The 22,332-nt window shown below is 52.7% G+C and overlaps 1 protein-coding gene across 1 annotated transcript in view; it reads left to right on the top strand.

Moving 5' to 3' along the window:
• The window catches only part of Fignl2 (fidgetin like 2), a 32,803-nt gene that overhangs the window by 530 nt on the left and 9,941 nt on the right, over window positions 1–22,332 (top strand). The gene's annotated exons all lie outside the window — the stretch shown is intronic.

Below are 22,332 nucleotides of genomic sequence, written 5' to 3'. Positions count from 1 at the left end.
TTCGGGTCCCAGAAGGATCCTGAGGCCAGAGCCCGAGGGCCAGCTCGCAGGCCCCTCCCACCCCGTCAGGTCTTTGTCCAGCGGCCCCTCTGTGTGTGTGTGTGTGTGTGTGTGTGTGGTGTTGGAGGGGGTGGGGGCTGGGTTACTGGCCTGGAGATTCCCCAGCATCGTGACGGGGCAGTGACAGGAGACTAAGGCCACCACTTCTGTCCCTGAGTCTCTAATGCACCCGCCTTCATTTCTTCTCTGCCCGGGACAGCAGAGCCCAATCTCAGAGTTAGGGTGTTGCACATAGCTATGATTACTTTCACCCGTGGGCCACTGGCCACTTGGGGATCCCCACCACCACCACCACACACTCCGGAGCTCTCATCTCTTTATCGACAGCCCCTCCAGCTTCCCCAGTCCGAAAGCCCCCTCCGGGTCTGCAGCGAGGCTCTCCTGCAAGGAGCGTCCCCGCCGAATGCCGAGCGCGCTCCGGGAAGGGTCCGAGCAAACGTTGGCAACCTCCTTCCCTTCTTGCCCTCGGGTCCCGGGTCCCCGTGGGTGGCGGGCCTGCGGGGCGCTCTGCACGGGGTTGGTGGGGTGGGGGAGAGCGCGAGCGGCCTGGAGCCTGTGCCCCGCTGCGGCCGGGAGCGCAAGGGTGGGTGGGCGGGTGGGTGGGCTGTTAAAGGGACGGTCACTAAATCAGGATTAGGCCGTGGGGCTGTCAGGCTGCCGGCCCTGTCTCCATGGATACCTAATTTGGAGGAGAATAGAGGACGGAAGAATGTTTGTGTTGTCCGCACAGGCGGCGGGCGGGCGGGCGGGCGGCCGAGCGGGCTCCTGCCCCGGGCCTGGCAGCGAGGAGTAGGGGCCCGCTTCCAGCCACACTTCGGGCTTACGGTGCTGGGCGTGCTTCTCGGTTCCCCAGGGCTCAGAACCTCCCACGGAGTCCCCCAGTTCTTCGGGGCTAGGCTGGGAGATGCTGCAGTCCAAAGGACCTCTGGCCACGCAGAGGGAGTCCACGGCCCTCCCAGAGTCGAATCCGAGTACCCCCGGAGCAGCTTTCGGGGCACCGCCGCTCCCCCCTCCCTTCCACCCCGCACTAGTCTCCCAGGCCCGGAGCCAATGCCCTTCGGTGCTAGGCCTCTCCCTACCCGTCCTGGGACGCAGGCACTGGGCAGCGCGACACTGCGGAGCCAGCCGCGGCCACCGAGCAGCTGTGCGGTGCTGCTGGCCAGCGGGGAGAGCTGCGGGCAGGGGGCGGGGCGAGGCGAGGCTTCCCCGGGTGGGCGCAGAAGGGGGCGGGGCCCGCTGGGAAGGTCTGACAGGCCTCGTAAATCCCCTTTGCTCATATTTAACACCATTTCATTTATTTCCACTCGATGCCTTGGGTGCCCGCAGCAGCCAGAAGCGACCCTCACGCCTCTGCTATATGCCCATCTTCTGGGGAGAAGCCTTCTCGGGCCAAAGGGGATTTAGTTGTATGGAGCCGCGGAGATGTTCCTGGCTTGAGCCAGATAACTCCAGCGCTCAGAGCCCCCATCTCCCCAGGAGTAGAAGAGGAGCATGACCCACACAGGAATGTGTTTGGCCTCTGAGGCCTTGTGGAGTCTCTGGCTGTGCGGTGTTAGGGCTGGGCCAAAGGTCCCCTGATGGTCCCTTCCAATACAAAACCGGGAGCAAAGCCCGGGAGAGGGGCCCAGACAGCAGTGGGTCTTCCAGAGAGAGCTCTTTCCTGCCTCCCTCCTGGCCATCCATTGCTACAGCTTTTTTTTTTTTTAATGGATCAAGAGTCTTTCCCCTCCCCTGGCCGGGCCACAGCTTGATTGCTGGATCTCAGGCTCTCCACGCAATTTCACGCCTCTCTGCCTTTGCTCCTGCTGCTCCTTCAGCCAAATGCCTTCCCCATTGTCCCTGTCTTGCCACAACCTCCTTATTCTTTAAGGCCCCGCTTGGATGCCACATACCCGCCCCCCTCCAAGCCTCCCCAGAGCCCGGCTCTTGTCGCTTCCTCCTCCCTCCGGTCTCCCATCCCTGCACCTGTGCGGTCAAACCAGGTCTTGCCGCTGGGAGGCCTGAAGTCGAGCCTAATGCGCCCCTGCCCACAGCACTTGGAACCGTATGAATGCCCCATAAATATTGGTTAGCTGAGTAAAGGGAGTGTTATAAAGGCCTTCAGTCAGGTGGTCTGCGAAGCATAGAGTATGGTCACTTGTAGGCAAGAGGCCCTGGGTGGTAGAGACCCCTGAGTGGCTCTGTTCCTCCTTTCCCTCCCCTCCTTACCTCCTCGATGACCCTCCCCACCCCCCAGGTCCAGGGAGGACTTTGCCCCTTTCCTTCCCCACAGACCAGCATTCTTTCCCCGCCATTATCATCCTGTTAAACAGAGAGGCCAGTCAGGATCCATATGGATCACATTAACAATTGCTTATTATCTGGGCCAAGAGTCCCCCACTCCCCCAACCAGCTCTTACACTGCTGCAGTCCTGGGTCCTGAGAAGCCTGCCTCCGCTCGTCCCCACCATTGGTCAAGGAAGGCAGGGGACAGGTTGGTTCCCTCACCTTCGCTGAACCCTCTGGCAGAACTGTGTCTCTTCTTGCCTTGGCAGTCAGTGACTGCCACGCTGTTTAATGAAAAGCAGCCTCGGAGGAGCCTGGCTCAGGGAGGTCTCCGAGCTGCATCCAGGGAGGTAGCCGGGCACACCCGGGGCCTGCTGCCTGTTGGACCGGGGCCACCAGGAATGGGCCGTGCTTGCTTCACAGCCCACCTGCATCTTGGTTTTAGGTTGGCACTGCTCCTTTCTGGGGGCTGGAGGGCTAACGAGGGACATTAGAGGAGAGAGACCCCTCAAAGCTATGTTGGATTCCAAGGGTTTCCTTGCAGAGAAGCAAGAAATAGGGCCCGGGTGAAACTGAGTGTAGTAACTGAGACAGGATGATTGTCATGAGCTGGTGACTAGCCTGGATTACAGAGACTTTGCCTCAAAAAAAAAGAAGAAAAAAAAAGGGCTGGAGGAATGGCTTAGCGGTTAAGGCGTTTGCCTGCAAAGCCAAGGACCCAGCTTTGATTCTCTAGGACCCACGTAAGCCAGATGCACAAGGGGGCGCATGCATCTGGAGTTCAATTGCAGTGGCTGGAGGCCCTGGCATGCCATTCTCTCCCTATCTCTCTCTGTCTCAAATAAATAAATAAAAATATATTTTTTAAAAAAGACTGGGTGTGTTGGCGCGCACATTTAGTCACAGTACTTGCTAGGCAGAGGGAAGAGGTTCGCCATGAGTTTGAGGACACTCTGAGATTTCATCGTGAATTCCAGGTCAGTGGTAGGGTAGTTGCTTAAAGTGTGCATGGTCCTAGGTTGGTTCCTTAGCCCCTGCGTGGGGGGGAAATTAGTCTATTAATTTAGACGCAAGGGGGGACATCTGTATCCTTTTTTTTTTTTTTTTTTTTTGGTGTTTTGAGGTCTCACTCTAACTTAGGCTGACCTAGGATTCACTATGTCGTCTTAAGGTGGCCTCAAACTCACAGCAATCCTCCTACTTCTGCCTCCAGAGTGCTGGAATTAAAGGCGTGCGCCAACTATGCCCAGATCTCTCTCTCTTTAATCTATTGAGATCTCAGGGAGGCAGATTAAAGCTGTCTCCAGAGAAATGCACTGCTATTAATCTACACCCCACTGTGTTTTTATGTTAAGGGCTCTTGGACCCTTGAAGCCTATAGGGACCTACAACCAGAACAGAAGCCCTTCTCCAGTCCAGCCCCCTGGGGTGCTAAGGGCAAAGTCTGGCTTGCAGCCTAGGTGTCCTGACCTCTACACTCTGTTCGCTCCATGGCCTTGTTGCTGGCAGGGACAGCATGAGCCACAGGCCAGGGCTTGAGGTGTGGAGGTGCCAGGCTAGCTTTCAAGTGGGAGGTGATAATGCTGGGGACAAGGTTGGGCTGCGCACCCCATCTTTGACTATGTGGCTTAGAGAGGGGCTAGCTGAATATTGCTGTTATATAAGGGTATGCTTTTTCCCAGAAGCGAGGTGGCAAGAAAAGCTCACTCTTCTGGAAACATTTCCCTAAGGATCCTGGCAACTTAACAACACATAGTATTTACTAAATGTGTGGTGATCTCTGTGAACTGGACTCAGAGTGACATCTTTTACACATAAGCATTGTAGTGAGGATGGAGCCACGTACAAGTCGCGTGATGAATTCTAGTCTTAAATGACTGAGTCTGTAAGGGCCCGCGATAGCACAGGTCAAAGTGCTGAGAGCTGTGATTGCTACGAAGGTGACATTTCCATGGCTTGTCACACCAAGGAACAAGACTGCAATGAGCCACCCACCCAGGTGCTTGCTGTCTTTTCCTTTGGTGTTGAGCTGTGAGCAGTGTCAGCCTTTGGCATTCACCTGTTGGCTGGAGGTGAGTGAGTTTGTAGTGAATGGGAGAGTTTAGTCCTCCCAACCTACCTACCACCTACCTATCTACCTACATTTATTTATTTATTTTTTACATATTTTGTTTATTCATTTATTAGAGAGAGAGAGAATGAGTATACCAGGGCCTCTAGCTACTGCAAACAAATGCCAGACGCACCAACTTGTGTATCTGGCTTTACATGGGTCCTGGGGAATCAAACTTGGGTCCTTTGGCTTTGCAGGCAAGCGCCTTAACCACTTAGCCATCTCTTCAGCCCCTTACTTATTTATTGTGGTGCTTGGAATTGAACTCTGGGCCTCACACATGCTGAGTCAGTGCTCTGTCACTGAGCTGTATCCCTAGAGTCCCAGCCCTGTTTTATACTGGTGAGTCCTGGACCCTGCTTTAATGTCCCTGAGTGGCAGTGACCCTCTCTCCACAAATCAGATCAAGCATAACCCTGAACAAGTAGCGTGTCACTGTCAGCCTCGGGTTCTTCATTTCACGCTGGGTGTCATGGCCTCCCACCGTTTGCTCCTTTGTCTCTGCAGACCACCTCTAGTAACGTATGTATGCAGTAGTTCAGAGTCCAGAGGTGCCAGAGAGCCATCTCTCAGCACAGGAGGAGGGAGACAGAGGAATGGGTGAAGGTTCTGGTCTCACAGGGCTCCCTTGCACCACCTCTAAAGCCGTCTCCAAAGCAGAGTCAGGACAGAGAGCAGAGCTAGAGCCAGCTTGCTTTCCTGGAGGAATCGGGGAGGCCAAAGCCTGCCCCCTGTCTCCGTCAGTGCCTGGCACATGCAGGTTGGTGCTAGGCGTCCTAAGGGACATGAAGAGGAAGCTGAATTTCACTCTCGGCCACCATGGGCTGGGCACATACCCTGTTGTAATGTCTCAGGACTATGCAAGGTTCTTGCTGTACTTCAGCCAGTCTCTAGAAGGTGCCAGCCAAGGTCCCTGACATTCTCCCCTATCCACTAGGTGCCTAGGAACTGCACCCTGGGGCTTTCACATCTGTGGCCTGGCCTTAGCCCTGGCCAGGCATGGTGGCGCATGCTTTTGATCCCAGCACTTAGGAGGCAGAGGTAGGAAGATCGCCGTGAGTTAGAGGCCACCCTGAGACTACATAGTAAATTCCGGGTCAGCTTGGGCTAGAGTGAGATCCTACCTTGAAAAATAAAAACAAAAGCCTTAGCCCTTCACGCAGCCAAGATGTCCCGAGCCCTGGTGTTGCTTGCCATAGGCACCTAGCATGAGTGGTGGCTAGGCCTGGGATATTTTACATAAGTAGCCACCATCGATTTTTGTTATTCTTTGTTTTTCAAGGTGGGGGTCTTGCTCTAGCCCAGGCTGACCGGGAATTCACTGTGTAGTCTCAGGGTGGTCTCAAGGTCTCAAACTTATGGCGATCCTACCTCTGCCTCCCAAGTGCTAGGATTAGGGCATGCACCACCACACTCAGCCCATTGAGTTTATTCCCCCCGCCCCTTTTTTTGTTTTAGCGAAGAGGAGGAGTGGGGGAAGAATGGGCACACCAGGATCTCAGCCACTGCAATCAAACTCCAGGTGCTTCCGCCACATAGTGGACAAGTGTGACCTTGTGCTTGCCTCTCCTTGGTGTGTCTGGCTTTGGTGGATTATGGAGAGAGATAAAACATGAGTCCTTTGGCTTTGCAGGCAAGCGTCTTAACTGCTAAGCCATCTCTCCAGCCCTAGGCCCATTAAGTTTTGGTGTGGTACCACCTTTAAGGACCTTACAAGATGCTGGGGACTAGAGAAGAGGCAAAAGGACAGGCTCCTGTCCCTCCGTTCTCTTAGTAGAAGGGAGAGCCTCTGAGGGTTATGAGCTGCGCAGTGGTAGTGAGAGCTGCAGAGGGGAGGCTGGCTAGGCTGTGAGGGGACAGCAGCTACTTCCCAGCACGGCTTGGCCCCAGCAGAGTCCTGGGGGAAGCTGTGTCAGTGGGGATTAGCAGGAAATCAGGACAAGAGTCACTGCTTAGGGACAGTCCACCTGCAGCTTGCTGCCCTGTTTGACCCTTGGATGCTCAAGAGTCTAGGGCAGTGTCTGTTTCCTGTGGGTCAGTGGTGGTTAACCGTACTTCCCAACCCCCCCCCCCTTGCAGTCTGTGCTTCTGTCCCCAGCCAGCCTGCAAAGTGGCTTCCGTTGGGCAGAAGGGCCAGGGGCTGCATGGGCACTCTAGCCACCAGCGAAACTGACCGCCTCTGCTTAGCTCCTCAGTGAGACGGCAGTTCACAGGTGGCTGGATGTCCTATTTAATATTTTGCTCCTTTAACACAGGCTGGGCAATTCACAAAAAGAAGAACGAGGGTGGCTGAAGTAGGAGGATTGCTAGTGTTTGAAGCCAGCCCAGGACTACAGTGAGTTCCAGGTCAGCCCAGGCTCGAGTGAAATCCTACCTTGAAAAAATAAAATAAAATAAAACAAGTAAGAAAAAAAAGTAGAAGCTTGTTTTGCCTGTGGCTCTGTAGGCTGGACAGCCCAAAAGCATAATAATGCTGACATCAGGGGAGGGCCTTCATGCCGGTGGTGATCTGGTGGAAGGGCCCATAGACACTGGGCTCAGGTGGAACGGGCCCAAGTCAACCTTCCACCAAGGAGCCACTTCAGTAGCAACACTATTGTGTGTGTGTGGTGGTGAAAGTGCTGGAGACTGAACCCAGGGTCTTGCACATACCCTGCCACCAGTTATGTCCCCAGCTCAAGACGTTAATCCATTCATGAGGGCAGAACCCCTGTGGTCTAATCCCCCCTTAAAGGTCCCACCTCTGGGCTGGAGAGATGGCTTAGCGGTTAAACGCTTGCCTGTGAAGCCTAAGGACCCCGGTTCAAGGCTCGATTCTCCAGGACCCACGTTAGCCAGATGCACCACAGACCGCATACGTCTGGAGTTTGTTTGCAGTGGCGGGAAGCCCTGGTGCGCCCATTCTCTCTCTCTCTCTCTCTCTCTCTATCAGCCTCTTTCTTGTCACTCTCAAATAGATAAATAAAAGTGAACAAAAAAATTTTTAAAGGCCCCACCTCTTTTTCTTCCTTTTTCTTTCTTGTTAAAAAAATATTTTATTGCCGGGCGTGGTGGCGCATGCCTTTAATCCCAGCACTGAGCCAGTGAGACCCTACCTTGAAAAACCAAAAAAAAAAAATTATTTTTATTTATTTATTTATTTATTTATTTATTTATTTATTTGACAGAAAGAGAGAGAGAGAGAATGGGCACCCCAGGGCCTCCAGCCACTGCAAACGAACTCCAGACGCGTGCGCCCCCTTGTGCATCTGGCCAACATGGGTCCTGGGGAATAGAACCTGGGTCCTTTGGCTTTGCAGGCAGACACCTTAACCACTAAGCCATCCCTCCAGCCCTCTTTCTTTCTTCCTTCCTTCTTTCTTTCTTTCTTCCTTTTTTTTTTTTTTTTTTTTTTTGAGGCAGGGTCTCACTAGCTCAGGCTGACCTGGAATTTACTGTGTAGTCTCAGGCTGGTTTAGAACTCTCAGCAGTCCTCCTACCACTGACTCCCCAGTGCTGGGATTAAAGGTCCCACCTCTTGGGCTGGAGAGATGGCTTAGCAGTTAAGCGCTTGCCTGTGAAGCCTAAGGACCCCAGTTCGAGGCTTGGTTTCCCAGGACCCCCATTAGCCAGATACACAAGGGGGCGCACGTGTCTGGAGTTCGTTTGCAGTGGCTGGAAGCCCTGGCGCGCCCATTCTCTCTCTCACTCTCTGCCTCTTTCTCTTTCTGTCTGTCACTGTCAAATAAATAAATAAAAATAAACAAAAATTTTTTTTAAAAAGGCCCAACCTCTTAATACAGGTATAATTAAATGTCAGCATGTTTTTTTTTTTGTTTTTTTTTTTTTTTTAGTTTTTCGAGGTAGGGTCTCACTCTGGCCCAGGCTGACCTGAAATTCACTATGTAGTCTCAGGGTGGCCTCGAACTCACAGTGACCCTCCTACCTCTGTCTCCCGAGTGCTAGGATTAAAGGCATGCGCCACCACACCTGGCTTTGTTTGTTTGATTTTGAAACATAGCCTTACTCTATAACCCATCCTGGCTTGGAACTCACTATGTAGCCCAGGCTAGCCTGGAATTTACAGCAGTCTTCCTACCTTAGCCTTCCAAACGCTGCGATTTACAGATATGAGCCAGCATGCCTGGCTTTAGTGGGGACATTCAAGCTTGCAGCACCAGGCCCTTTCCTCTAGGAGAAGAGCTTCCCTTCCAGACAGACTGTCCTGTAGGGGTGGCCACTGCCGCCTCCATCTTTCCTACTGTAGCCCTCAGTCTCTGGTAGAGAACAATTATGCTGTCTTGATGGGTGCAGGAGAGCTTCCCCGCGAAGGGGAGAGTGCCCTCTAAAGCTAGCTTTGGTTGCCCAGTGTCCCTGCTGATGGGGAGCATAGCACTTGTAAATCTTCCAGAACCTTCTACAGGTTCACCTTTTATGAAGCCAGAAATCTCTTGTGGAGCTTTTGCTGATTTTTGTTTGTTTGGTGGAGAGATACTTTCCTTCGATTGTGACAGTGACCCTGTGGTCTAGGTTAGTGTTGAGGCAAGAGCCCTTCAAACCTGTCAGCTTTGAAGGGAGCTAACCTTTGGGCTTTAGGCAAACCAAGTGTGGGGAAGAGCTTTTGGGGATGCAGGAAAAGGAAGGGGAGAGTATGTTGAGGAATGAAGTGATGCCTCCAGCCAAGCTGTCAAAAGGAACAGTAGCTGTCCTATTGTGGTGGCCTCAGTTTCTTCATCTGTCACATGGGACTGCTGTCCTTGGTTTCTTGTGAAGTCTAAACAGTGGGTGTTGTGAAGCAGGTGTGTGTTGAGTATTTTTTTTTTTTTTCCGAGGCAGGGTCTCATTCTAGCCCCGGCTGACCTTGGAATTCACACTGCTTTCTCAGGATGGCCTCGAACTCATGGCGATCCTCCTACCTGTGCCTCCCAAGTGCTGGGATTAAAGGTGTGCGCCACCACGCCCAGCTGCCCAGGGGTGTGCTGAGAATACCACCCAGGAGCTAGCAGAGGAGTGGCCGTGGCTGGTTAGTCTTGCCTGGCACCCTCTCCCAGTGTCTCTTTTTGTCCCTGTGGGCCTCTAGCTGTGGGGTCTGCCCCCTTGAGGACAGCCCTGTCCACACACCCAGGTGGACTGGCCAGGCTGCATAGCTGGGTGACTCAGCTGAGCACCCGAGGGCTGGGGAGAGGCTGGGAGGGGTTGCACTGCCCGAGGAAGCCCATGGTGGGCTGCCTGGACCTGTCTCCTCACCTTTGGTCAGGCTGGTCCTGTGAGGGCATGTCTCTCACCCACCTACGTGCTCAGAGAGAGGGGCACATTTGGGGCCAGGGAAATAGGGTCACCCAGTCTTTAAACGTAACCATATGCAACCCAAATTATCTCCGGGCAAATGGATCCTAACCATGGAGGTGGAGGGGTGACACTGGGTCCTGGAGGAAACTCTGGGCTCCTCACCTGAGATGTATGTCCTAGGATCCTTGAGGAATTCATGAATAGAACTGCTTTTTAATGTTACTCCTTTCCATTAAAAAGCTATTTATTTGTCTCTCTCTCTCTCTCTCTCTCTCTCTCTCTCTCTCAGTGTGTGTGTGTGTGTGTGTGTGTGTGTGTGTGCATGCACCAGGGTCTCTTGCTGCTGCAAATGAATAGCAGACACTTGTGCCACTTTTTCTGTCCAGCTTGGGAACTGAACTGAGGTTTGCAGGCTTCACAAACAAGCACTTCTAACCTCTGAGCCCGGCCCTTTCCCGTTTCTTTTGTTGTTTTTTATACCTGTACATTTTTTTAAAAATATTAATTAATCAATTAATTAATTTATTTATTTGACAGCAACAGAGAGAAAGAGAGAGGGAGGGAGGGAGGGAAGGAGAGGGAGAATGGGTGTGCCAGGGTCTCTAGCCACTGCAAACTCCAGATGAGTGTGTCCCCTTGTGCATCCGGCTGACGTGGGTCCTGGGGAAATGAAGCCTTGAACCGGGGTCCTTAGGCTTCACAGGCAAGCGCTTAATCACTAAGCCATCTCTCCAGCCCTATACCCGTACATTTTTTTATAATACATTGAAAAAGTATTTTTGAAAACAGGCCATGGATTTCCCAGGTGTAAAAAGGCTTAACTCCGGTTGAGAGTTCTGACCACATCACCCATCTTATACCCACACTGGGCTAAGTCCTGAAGGAAGACAAGCCCCCAGGTACGGACCCATGAGGAGACAAGCTTCACAAGCTCCAGAGGGCAGTGGCTCCTACCCGGATAGGACAGCAGGCGGTAGGTGCCTGTGTGTGCTCTGCGGCCTGGTGCAGGGCTGTGCTGATCTCCATATTGCAAGGGCCAGTGGCCAGCGCTCCAGAGGGTGGCTGACTCCGGGTGGGACCGAGCATGGAGCTCAACAGCAAGTCCTAGACCACAGTGAAAAACCCAAAAGCCAAGGCTGTCCTACACACATCCACCTGTACATTACCGACCATGTGTACTTAGAATAACTAGGAGAGTATCAATACTGTGTCAATGGTTGTTATGATGTATATAGAGAATAAAAGCCTGCACTTGTTAGGCTGGAGAGATGGCTCAGCGGTTAAGGTGCTTGCCAGCAGAGCCTTACAGCCTGAGTTTGATTCCCCAGTGCCCATGTAAAGCCAGTTTGCAGTGGCTAGAGGCCCTGCAATGCCTATTCTCTCTCTCTCTTTCTCTGCTTGGTGTGGTGGCGCCCACCTTTAATCCCAGCACTCAGGAGACAGAGGTAAGAGGATCACTGTGAGTTTTCGGCCAGCCAGAAACTACATAGTGAAATCCAGGTCAGCTTGGGCCAGAGTGAGACCCTACCTCAATTCCTCACCAAAAAAAAAAAAAAAAAAAGTCTGCTCATGCTCAGTGCAGATGCATAGTTTTCTGGAAAACTTTTGCTATGCAGGTGGTTGAAAGAGGACACAGAGCTCGTGGATCCAGAGGGCGGACTGCACAGCAGCAGGACGTGTAACTGTGAAGCGGCGTGGACTAGCTCCTTGCTTGAGGGCCCTGGTCTTTTCATCTTGCGTCAGGGGAAGTGGTGAAGGAGGGAGGGGAAGGGCGACAGTTAGGGGGCTGAGGGGGAGCTTTGCAGAGATTGACAAGCATGGGCGGTGAGCGGGGTGGGGCTGGAACTTAGCTTGACGGTGATATCAATTCTCAGTAAGGCATTTGAGTGGTAGGACAGAAATCTAAGAGCCTGGTGCCTCCTAGTGTAGAGCACCGAAAGCGGGCGTAGGGAGCAGAGCACAGCCTGGCCGAGTGAGTACTAAGAGATGTCGGGCTGAGGCTGGAAGGAGGGACTGAATCTCACCTCGAGCCACTCTGAAAGGTTTGCCCTGCCACCTGCCATGGGATTGGCTGTGTTGGATAGGTGGACCTTCCTGGCAGCCAGGCAGAGAGCAGAGACAGTGGGTTCAAACTTAGAGCCAGCTCCGGGAGAACATCACTGGACTTGGCGACCCTCCCAATGGAGAATACGGGTTTGAAGTTCCGTTCCCAGTCTAGCTGAACAGATGGACTCTGGAGGGAGAAGGTGGAGCTATTTCCTAGAACATATGGAGTCTAAGGTCTCTGTATCCCTCCAGAGGACTGTACATAGTCTCACTTGGATTCCTGGATCTTAGGTTTCCAAGGACAGTGAAAAACAAAATGGGGCTCAGGATGAAGATAGGTCTGGGCATTGTTGCCTCTCAAAGGGACCTAAAGTAAAGGCACGTGCTGTTGCCTGGATAGGTTCACAGCGATGGGGAGTCATGCAGGCCCTAGGGCTCCTCCATTATGGGCAGAGGCGAAGCTAGTGAGGAATGTCCCAGGCTGCAGGTCAAAGGGGCTGGGGACGGGAGTCTGACGAGGGCATCCTGGGAAGCCGTGGTTTGCCACCCAGCTTGCCGCGTCCTCACTGAGGACCAGTGTCAGGGCAGGCGAGAGCACACACTCCTGTCGACTCTTCTGGGGCCCAGCCGGCAGCTCCTGAGTTGCATTTCTATCCTTGGACTTGCCTTTCAAACCTGTTGGTTCCTTGTGGCTGGGAGGTTGGAGTGCACAAAGGTCGTCTCCGAGGAACCCAGTTCAAGCCTCCCTGGGCTCTGTGTGCTGTTTTCTCATTTTCAGTCTCCTCCAGCCAGGCTTGAAAGTGCCTCTCCTCTTCTGAACCCTCAGGCCGGCTTCAAAGAGGTGCTTCCCTCCCCACCAGTTCACACAGGAGGAATCGGAGATCCAGACTCCTCCGTCATCTTAAGGGCAGATTCCACTGTCAGCACTCACTCTGCAACAGACAAGCCATGGGAGGAGGGAGGGCTGCGCCTCCCATGATCCCCTGAACTGACTAGAGTAGGCTCAGAGAGCCCCATCCCTGGTCAGTCTTTGGGCTGATGGCCACACACCTATCTCCCTCAGGTTCATGGTGGGGCCAAACTGTCCTGGGTAATGAGAGACTCTGCGAGTAGCTGGTGAAGGAGAGATGAAGGGGAAGGAAAGGAGTGTGTCCTGCTGTAGAATGGACTCACACCATAATGCCCTCCCATGGTGGAGGGTGGAGGGCAGGCCCCCATCCTAGCGTGCAGTGATCTCTGCTGGCCCCCATCTGTCCATGGCATTTGATGAGGGTGAGGTAGAGGTGGAAGGCCTGCCTTTCTAGCCTCTGGGAAGCACACAGGTCACACCAAATCCCTTTATGCCCTTTCTCCAGGTCCCAGGAGCACCTCTGTCTCTGATCTGCTGCAACCTAACCGGCTGTATCACATAGGCTCCCCCTGCCCCACACCACCTTTTTTTGGTCCCAGGAAACACTTGCTTCTATCCCAGAGGCTCATCGCCAGCAGACAAGAGCTTTGCTTATTTTCAAGAGGTGCCTAGCTGATCGCCCTGGCACCGTGGGGTTTAAGAGAGAATGCTTTTAATGATTTTCCTCTAGCTCGCAACTTCAGCAGGATGGAGAGAAATTCTCTCTCTTTGGGGGAGTACAAGGTTACTAAGTTGGTTTTCCTTGGCTTCCACAGGGAGATGGCTTAGGGGTAAAACCCCCTCTCCTGCAGAGCTGAGAGCCCTGTGGTCTGTAGAGTTGGCAGGTCTTAGAGGCAAGAGGTGGTAGTTTAAGGTCAGGGTTTAGTGTACCCCTTGGTAACGTGGGGACAGCATCTGGAGGAGGATCTTGGGAGAGAAAGGCAAAACTGCTGGGAAAGGGGGAGGGGGAGGAGAGAGAAGGGACTCAAGAGCTGGAAAAGTGATTAAGTCAGGCCTGGCAGCCCTGGGGCAGCGCCAGAGAAGAAAAGAGCTGTGATTCACTGAGGTGGACAAAGGTGGCTGCAGCCTAACAGAGGCATCCCCAAAGGCACAGGAGGTGCAGGCAGGTCCCTGAGCCCTTGGGATAAGGCTGAGTCTACAGGAAGACTGGGAGCCCGGGGCCTGTGCTCTGCTCCAGGACCCCCATACCTTCTTCGAGAACAGTGTAGATCTGGGAGCCACCTCCACCCTGCAGGGGAGTGGGCTGACCAGTGGGTTTGTAAATTGGGGTTTTATAGATTGCATATTTACTGCTGGATCTGGGACACCCCCCCCCGCCCCCCGCCCCAGTGCAGTTCCTTTGGGCCCCAGAACGCTAAGTGTCTCTGGGCAGTGGAGGAAGGCCAGCTCCCGACAGGCCCCACCCTCCCGCCTCGAGGCCCCAGGCTTTGTCAGCGGCAGGTTGAGCTGTTCAAATGTGCTAATGCACTCCCTGGGGGCCGCTGGACAGTAGGACTTACGCTTCAGTGCTGTGATTGGCCAGAGACCATGGGAGGGAGTCCGGGCAGCAGCTGTGTGTGTGTGTGTGTGTGTGTGTGTGTGTGTGTGTGTGTGTGGTGCTTGCATGGCTGCCTGCCTGTTTGAGGGAGAGGTTTGGTGGGGGTGGGGGTGGATGTCCACCCTGCTCAGACCACTGGGCAGAGACAAAGGATCTTCAGCTAGCCTGCCTTAAACCCAGAACAAGCCATGCCCTCACCTAGCCCAGCTGGTGAGAGAGCCCACCTGACCATTTTTATCTCTTGACCCAATGGGGCTCAGTGAATGTGTGCTAAATGGGTGTGTGAATGAATGACCTGGGTGGCTGCATTTAAAATTTTATTTTTATTTATTTGAGAGAGAGCGAAAGAAAGAGAGAATTAGTGCACCAGGACCTCCAGCCACCAAACAAACTCCAGATGGGTGCACTCCCTTGTGCACCTGGCTAACGTGGGTCCCGGGGAATTGAACCTGGGTCCTTTGACTTTGTAGGCAAACACCTTAATCGCTAAGCCATCCCTCCAGCCTGGTGGCTGCATTTTAAACTGGAGTTGTGTCTGCTGGAATAATCCAGCACCTATGGATTTCCACATTTCCCCCTGAGGTTCTTCACGATCCCATCCTCCCCTCACTGAGATGAGCACGGGCCAGGCCAGGCCAGACATCAAGGTTGGCCGTGAGGGACTGTCCAGGCCTCAGGGGACACAGCTGTGACTCCCGGACTTGGTTGCCATTTGAGAGTGCTTTCACTGTGGTCACATTTCTCCCTGTCTGCTGGCTCCCATCTGTCCTGAGGATTTGATGAGGATGAGGATGGTGGGTGGGGTGGGGGAGGGGTGTTGAGCAGTTGAGGGGGGGGAGGGAAGCACCACTCGCCTGCCTGCCCACAGGGCCAGATGACAAACGGCCTTGTCTTACCTTGTTCTGCTCTTCAGACAGGGCTGGACTGGGGGGAGGAAGGAGGGCCCTTGGGGACTCAGAGTCCCTTCTAGCTCTACAACCACCAGGAAGCTGACGGAGCACCTTCAGCCACCTGAGGCCTAAGAAGCACCCCCCCCCCAAAAAAAAAAAACCCTCCAAAGCTGGAGCTGTCCTAGGTTGGGACACAGAGCGGAGGTCTGGTGGCCACAAGTACAGCCCCAGCCAGCAGAACTTTCCCCGGTCATGCCCAGTATGGAACCCTCACTTCACGTTACTGTAGAACGTTTGGAATGTGGCCAGTGCCGTGGAGGAACTGCATCTTAATTCCATTAAGTTTTAACGTATTTAAGTGTAACGAGCCCCATGTGGCAGTGGACAGTAGGGGATTAGTGGCTGTGCACAGGGCTGTAAGTGAAGTGTCCGGGTGTAGATGGCTCCATTCCGGCCGCATGGCTTGGCCACGACTCTTCCAGCCACGTTGCGGTCCTTGTGCCATCTGTCAGGCTGCCCCACATGGAAATGCCCTGTGGGCTCTCTGCAAGTAGGGCATCACCTGTGCCTGTGGGGGCCAAGTGGTCCTCAAGTGGCTCTGGCCACACGGCTCAAAGAGCCACAGCGGCCAAGGGGCGGCCGTGGAGCGCTAGGCTTGGGGCAACCGTAGGTGCTTCCCAGGTGTGTCTGTCCCAGAAAGCTGTGTGTCTGTCCTAGAAAGCGTCCTGCGGGAGGGGTGGGGTAAGGTTGAGCCAGGGAGAAGCTGCAGTCAGGGGATGGGTGTGGCGCTCTGTGCCTGGGAGACCTGTGAATTTTGAGCCTGAGTGGGAACATCTTTGCCAAGGCTGGGACAGGGAGAGGGGGCTGCTATCATAGGCTGAGTCCTGTCCCCCTGTTACCAGCTGTTCTGGCCTCGCCCTGCCTCAGCCTCCACTGACTCTTCAGTAGGATGGGGAGAGAATTCCTGTCTGTCTGTGAGGGTATGATGCAGAGGAAATCCAAGGCTAACTGTGAAAAGTTTCTGCAGACACTAGAAAGCTGGGAGAAGAGGAAAACGTACTCCTCAAGGGTGCCAGCCCCTGGCCTGGCCTCAGGAGGACAACAGATGGTCACAGCTTGGCTGTGGCCCTGACCACGGACACAGACAGCGATTTCTGGTTGCCCCTCCCCCAGTGTGCATGCATACACAGCCCAGATGGGGGCTGCTTGGGCCCAGGCTGACCTCCTGCTGTTTGGCATTTGACATATGAGGAGGCCAGGGCCAGTGCGCCCCCCACCTTCCACCCTGAAGAGGAGTCTAGCTGGCGGGGAGGCCTCACTACCTCCAGGAAGCAGTGTCCCAAGGGCCCTGATCTCTTTACCATGTGTCCATGGCCTTTGATGGGAATTCCATCGCCCCCTTTGTCCTCTCCCAGAGGCCTGCAAGGGGAACAGAAGAAAAAGAAGAAAAGAAAAAGGCCAGGTGGGCCCTGGAGAGCTGGGATGGGTGCCTTTGGGCTCTAGCCAGGTCAGAGCTGAGCAGCTTCTTTATGTTCAGAGAGAAGTCCCCGTCCGGCTATGCCAGCCGTGCACAAAGTAGTTCCCCTGCTTCTCCTCTTGCCATCTTACCATCTTGTGTGCGCTTAAGGTGAGTCACCCTATTTTTTTCTTTATTGGACACAGATAATTTGAAGCTTCCTTGCCATCCATCCATTCTACCACCTGTTAAGAAATGCTGTGCCCTGGTCACTGTCCAAGTTGCTTGAGGTAGAGCAGCGAACAAAGCAGTGGCCCTGTTCCTCACGACGCTTTCTTACGGGCAGAGAGAGGAGAGCCCCGTACCTGAGAACGCCAGGCGGAGGGAGAGCGTCTGAGTGCTCAGCTCTGACGTCAAGAGCCATGGGCGTGGTGGTCTTGGCACAGACCACAGTGAGAGTGAGAGTGAGTGCCCTGGCTGGCAGGAGGAACAGGAGAGAGAGATGGCAGGTGATAAGGAGGGCTCACAAGAAGCAGATGTTTAGGACTACACACCCAGACAAGGACTTTGGCTTTTAAACTGAGTGTGATGGAGGCCATCGAAGCTTTTGGATGTTTTCAAGGGTCCCCTGGCTATTCTGTTAAGAACAGAGTGGAAGGGATGGAGAGATGGTTTAGCGGTTAAGGCACTTGCCTGCAAAGCCTCCATTCGATTCCCCAGGACCCATGTAAGCCAGATACACAAGGTGTGCATGCGTCTGGAGTTCATTTGCAACAGCTGGAGGCCCTGGTGTGCCCATTCTCTGTCTCATTTTCTCTTTCTCTCAAATAAATAAATTAAGATAAAAATAAAAAAGAACAGAGTGGAAGATAATGTAGAAAGTAGGAGGAGAGAGAGAAAAGATGCCTATGAAGGTGGTGAGAAGGGAGTTCATTCTGGATACTTTTTTTTTGTTGTTTGTTTGTTTTGTTTTTCGAGGTAGGGTCTCACTCTAGCTCAGGCTGACCTGGAATTCACTATGTAGTCTCAGGGTGACCTTGAACTAAACTCATGGCAATCTTCCTACCTCTGCCCCCCGAGTGAGTGCTGGGATTAAAGGCATGTGCCACCACACCTGGCAAGGTCTGGATACATTTTAAAGCCAGGGCCTGTTGGATTTGTTGGCTTGAAGCTTGAGAGAGGAGCGGGCAGTGATGACAAAGATGTCCCTGCTGGGACAGAGCTGTCGTTCCCTGCACGTAAGATTGGAAGGCTTTGGGACATGTTTTGGTTTTTGGTGTTTTGTGACAAGGTCTCGTGTATCCCAGCCTGGCCTCAAACTCGCTAAATAGCCAAGGACGACCTTAAACTAATGAATTCACCTTACCTCCACCATCTGAGTGCTGGGATGACAGGTGTGTGCCACCATGCCCAGCTGTGTTTTTGGGACATGCTGTGCCAAGTAACTATTGGAGTGGAGGTGTCAATAAAAAGGCTGCACGTGCCAGCCAGTGTGGAGTGTGACGTGAAAACAGGGCTGCAGCGTTGCGTGTAGGTGATGCCAGCTTTGTGAGCCCGGATGTGACTATCCAAAGTCCTGCACAGAGAGGCAAACCAGACCCCGTGTCTGTGAGGGTGAGGAGGCAAAGCAGAGGCACGGAAGGCAGGCAGAGCTGGAGGAGAGGCCAGAGAACCTGGGGGCCTGGCGTTCAGATCAGCTGAGTGGGATGCCATGTGGGAAGGAGGAGGGTGCGGGTGGTTAGAGTGTTGGCCTTGAGCACCTGGCTGGAACAGGCTCAAGAGGAAATGAGAGCAGTGGGATCCGAAATAGTAATATAGGCAACTTGCGTGCTGTTGGTGTTAGGGAGGTTTAAAAACCAGGCAGAGGACTGGAGAGATGGCTTAAGTTAAGGCGCTTGCCTGCAAAGCCAAAGGACGCAGGCTTGATTTCAATTCCTCAGGACCCATATAAGCCACATGCACAAGATACGCACCCATCTGGAGGTTATTTGCAGCAGCTGGAGGTCCTGGAACACCCGTTCTCTCTCTCAAATAAATAAATAAAAATAAGATATTTTTAAAATCTTAAAAAAAAAAAAAACAACGACTAAAACCCAGGCAGAAAATGCCATTGAGGAAGATCTGGAGATTATTCCTGGCCTTGCCCCCTAGTAGGAGAAATCACAGCATATTGTTGGCTGGTAAGGACACGCTGGAGGGGGGGTGCAATTTGCTGTGTGGGAGAGGGGGAAGCAGGGACAATGCCATTAAGTGCGGGGGGGGGGGAGCAGAGACCAAGAGGAAGTCCACAGAGAGCTTGTCTTCCTGTATTCTTGCTGTTAGGAGAGTTTATCCAGCCTCAGTTAGAGATGGAGCAGGTCACTTAGACCAGGCAGGAAGCAGGACTTGTTTTGCTGTGGACCTTGAAGAATTGGAAAGACTTAGTGGGCACAGAGAGGCCATGATGGGTGGGTGCAACTCCATAAGCCACAGGGCTCAGTGAGGGAGCCTGATTTTTCTAGATTTCCTGTGGGTTCTCTTAAGCTCTTCCGGGGAAGAAAGGTCCCCCTCAGTCAAGGATTCTGAGACCTTCATTGTTCACAGTTAACAGAGGGTAAGCAACTTGTCCAAAGACATACAGAAAATCACTCCAACAAGCTTCCCTGTCCAGACCGCCTCCCCTCAGCTCATGTCACAGTTATCCTTGCTTCCTATGCTCCCTCAACACCCTCTGCAGCTCCACGACCTCATCCGGGCCCCACCCTGGAGTGAGGCTGGGGACAACGGGGGAGGATGGCACATCTGTTCCCTCGTGCCTTGCCACAGCCCACCTTTGGAGGGAGGAGGTCCCGGGGCTGTTTAAGCCTCTGCTGACATCTACTTGGGTGGGGTGGAGTGGGAATTTGGGGAGGACTGGTGTGGGTGAGGCTTCAAGTTCAGCACTCCTTCCTTCTCTCCAGGAGCCTCCAGGCTAGGACCTGGCGTCTGTCTGTCCTTCCCAGACTCCAGCCTCACATAGCCACAGCTGTTTCTGAACTTCCAGAATTCTTCCTTTCCTCCTTTCTTTCTCTAGTTATGTCACCAAGCATGGCGTGGTGGCACACGCCTTTAGTTCTAACACTTGGGAGGCAGAGGTAGGAAGATTGCTGAGAGTTCAAGGCCACCCGGAGACTACATAGTGAATTCCAGGTCAGCCTGAGCTAGAGTGAGATGCTACCTCAGAAAACAGAACAAAACAAAAAACAAACAAAAAAAAATCACCAACCAATAAATTATATGTCTTTTTCTTATTAGTTATAGACATAGTATGAAAACAACACGTGTTGGTACCATCCCTTTCCTCATCCCTGTCCCCTTTTCCGAAGGGGCCCTCATTGGGGTTACAGGTTATCTCCATGGAGGTTGTGCATTGTAGGAGCAGCAGTCAGTTACTGGGAGAGCCAATGTGTCTGGGCATAATATCCCAACTTGTGGCTCTAACATATAGACTGTATTTCTGTAATTTCTCATTAGCGCTGTTTTAAGGATAGTCATGATTTTTTTTTTCATTTTTAAAACTGTATTTTTAATTTTATTTATTTATTTTTTTGGTTTTTAGACATAGCTAAATCTGTATTTTTAAAATGGCATCAAAAATGAATATACTAGCCAGGCATGGTGGCACACGCCTTTAATCCCAGCACTCAGGAGGCAGAGGTAGGAGGATCGCCGTGAGTTTGAGGCCACCCTGAGACTACGGTGTGAATTCCAGGTCAGCCTGGGGTAGAGTGAGACCCTACCTTGAAAAAACAAAAACAAACAAACAAAAAGAATGTGCGTGCGTGCATGTGTGCATGTGTGTGTGTGTGTGTGTGTGTGTGTGTTGTGCAGCCAACTCAAGCGAGCTAACCTATGCATCATCTTGCATACTCACTTTTGGTGAGAACACTGTAAACTTTCTTTTAGCAATTTTCAAGTATAGTGTATTTCACTGTAGTTATTACACCTTTTTTTTAGTATTTTTTTTACATTATTTAACTTATTTATTTGCAAGGAGAGAGAGAGAGAGAGAGAGAGAGAGAGAGAGAGAGAGAGAGAGAGAGAGAGAGAGGATGGGTGTGCCAGGGTCTCTAGCTGTTGCTAGACCCCAGATGCATACACCACCTTGTGCACATGGCTTCCTATGGGTCCTGGGGTACTGAACCCAGAGGGTTGGTTCACAGGCAAGCATCTTAACTACTAAGCCATGTCTCCAGCCCTTTTTTCCAGTATTTAAAAAATAATTTTATTTTTATTTATTTGAGAGAAAGAGGTAGAGTAGATGGAAGGGAAGACAGAAAAGGTGTGTCAGGGCCTCCAGCTGCTGCAAAAGAACTCTGGATGCATGTGCCACCTTGTGCATCTGGCTTATGTGGGTCCTGAGGAATCAAAATTGAACCTGGGTCCTTTTGCTTTTTGGCAAGTGCCTTAACTGCTAAGCCATCTGTCTAGCCCCAGTGTATCATTTTTAAAAAAAGTTTGTAAGAGAGAGAGAAAAGGGCTGGAGAGATGGCTTAGCGGTTAAGCGCTTGCCTGTGAAGCCTAAGGACCCTGGTTCGAGGCTCGATTCCCCAGGACCCACGTTAGCCAGATGCACAAGGGGGCGCACGCGTCTGGAGTTCGTTTGCAGAGGCTGGAGGCCCTGGCACGCCCATTCTCTCTCTCTCTGCTTCTTTCTCTCTCTGTCTGTTGCTCTCAAATAAATAAAAATTAAAAAAAAAAAAGAGCGAGAGAAAGGGTGTGCCAGGGCCTTCTGCCACTGCAAACAAACTCCAGATGCATGTGCCATTTTGCACATCTGGCTTTACATGGGTGCTGGGGAATCAAACCCAGGCCACCAGGTTTGCAAGAGTCTCTCTTTTTGATGTATAATGAACAATATCTCTCTTGAACATATTCCTGCTAACTCAAAATTTTCACTTGGCCGTATCTTCCCACTCCCTTTCCCTATTCTGCAACTTCTTTCCTCCTTTCCTTCCTGACCGCACCGTCAGCTGATCAAGTCTGTGGACTTGGGTCACAGTTTGACTCTATGAGCTGGCATGCAGTGACTGGCACTCGGAAGGTACCTGAGAGCCAATAGGCTGGACAGAAGTGCGCCTACTGAAAATGGGCTGCAGTCACTTCTCTGCCATCCCCTGCTCATTCCTAGACAGGCAATGAGGTCCACCCACAGTGCCAGGCACGGTGCCAGGCCCCAGAGCCTCCCCCAGACAGGAGGGTACCCTGATGCTAGAAGTTGTTCTCTAGCTTAGGACTTTGAGAAGAGGCTTTTAGGTGGTGGTTGCAAGGGCTGTGGCAGAATCCTCTTGTCCCTCTCCTCTTTTCCTCCAGTAGGTGGGGGATGGCATGAGGGGCAGGGCCCAAAGGAGAGGTTCAAGCTCTGCCAAGGGCTACAGACACTCCCCCACCCCACCCAGAGCACCGGTTGTGAGCAGTAGGCAAAAAGCCTGTGATGAAAGGCCTGTAGGGGTCTCAGCAGATAGATTAATCAGCTTTCCGTATGGAAGCCCCACAGTGGGATTCTCTCTCTTTGTCCCAGGCAGAGAGAATGGGACCAGAGGAGGCTTGCCCAGAAGGGCATCGGGCCTGTCCCTCAACAGGCCCAGCCTCGTCTGCTGCTCCTCCTCTGCCCCTGCATCTTGCCACTTAGTGTTCTTCCTCCCTGTGGGCTACAGGCTTACACTTAGGGGCGTGGGTATCTTGCCCAAGCTGTGGTCACACAGTAACAGCTTGGTGTCTGCTGCCCCAAGATGCCAAGGTTAGGGGAATATAAATTGTTAGGTCTGG

This window comes from Jaculus jaculus, chromosome 6 (genome assembly GCF_020740685.1).
Source record: "Jaculus jaculus isolate mJacJac1 chromosome 6, mJacJac1.mat.Y.cur, whole genome shotgun sequence".
Taxonomy (NCBI): domain Eukaryota; kingdom Metazoa; phylum Chordata; class Mammalia; order Rodentia; family Dipodidae; genus Jaculus; species Jaculus jaculus.
This window is presented reverse-complemented; position numbering and strand designations above follow the sequence as displayed.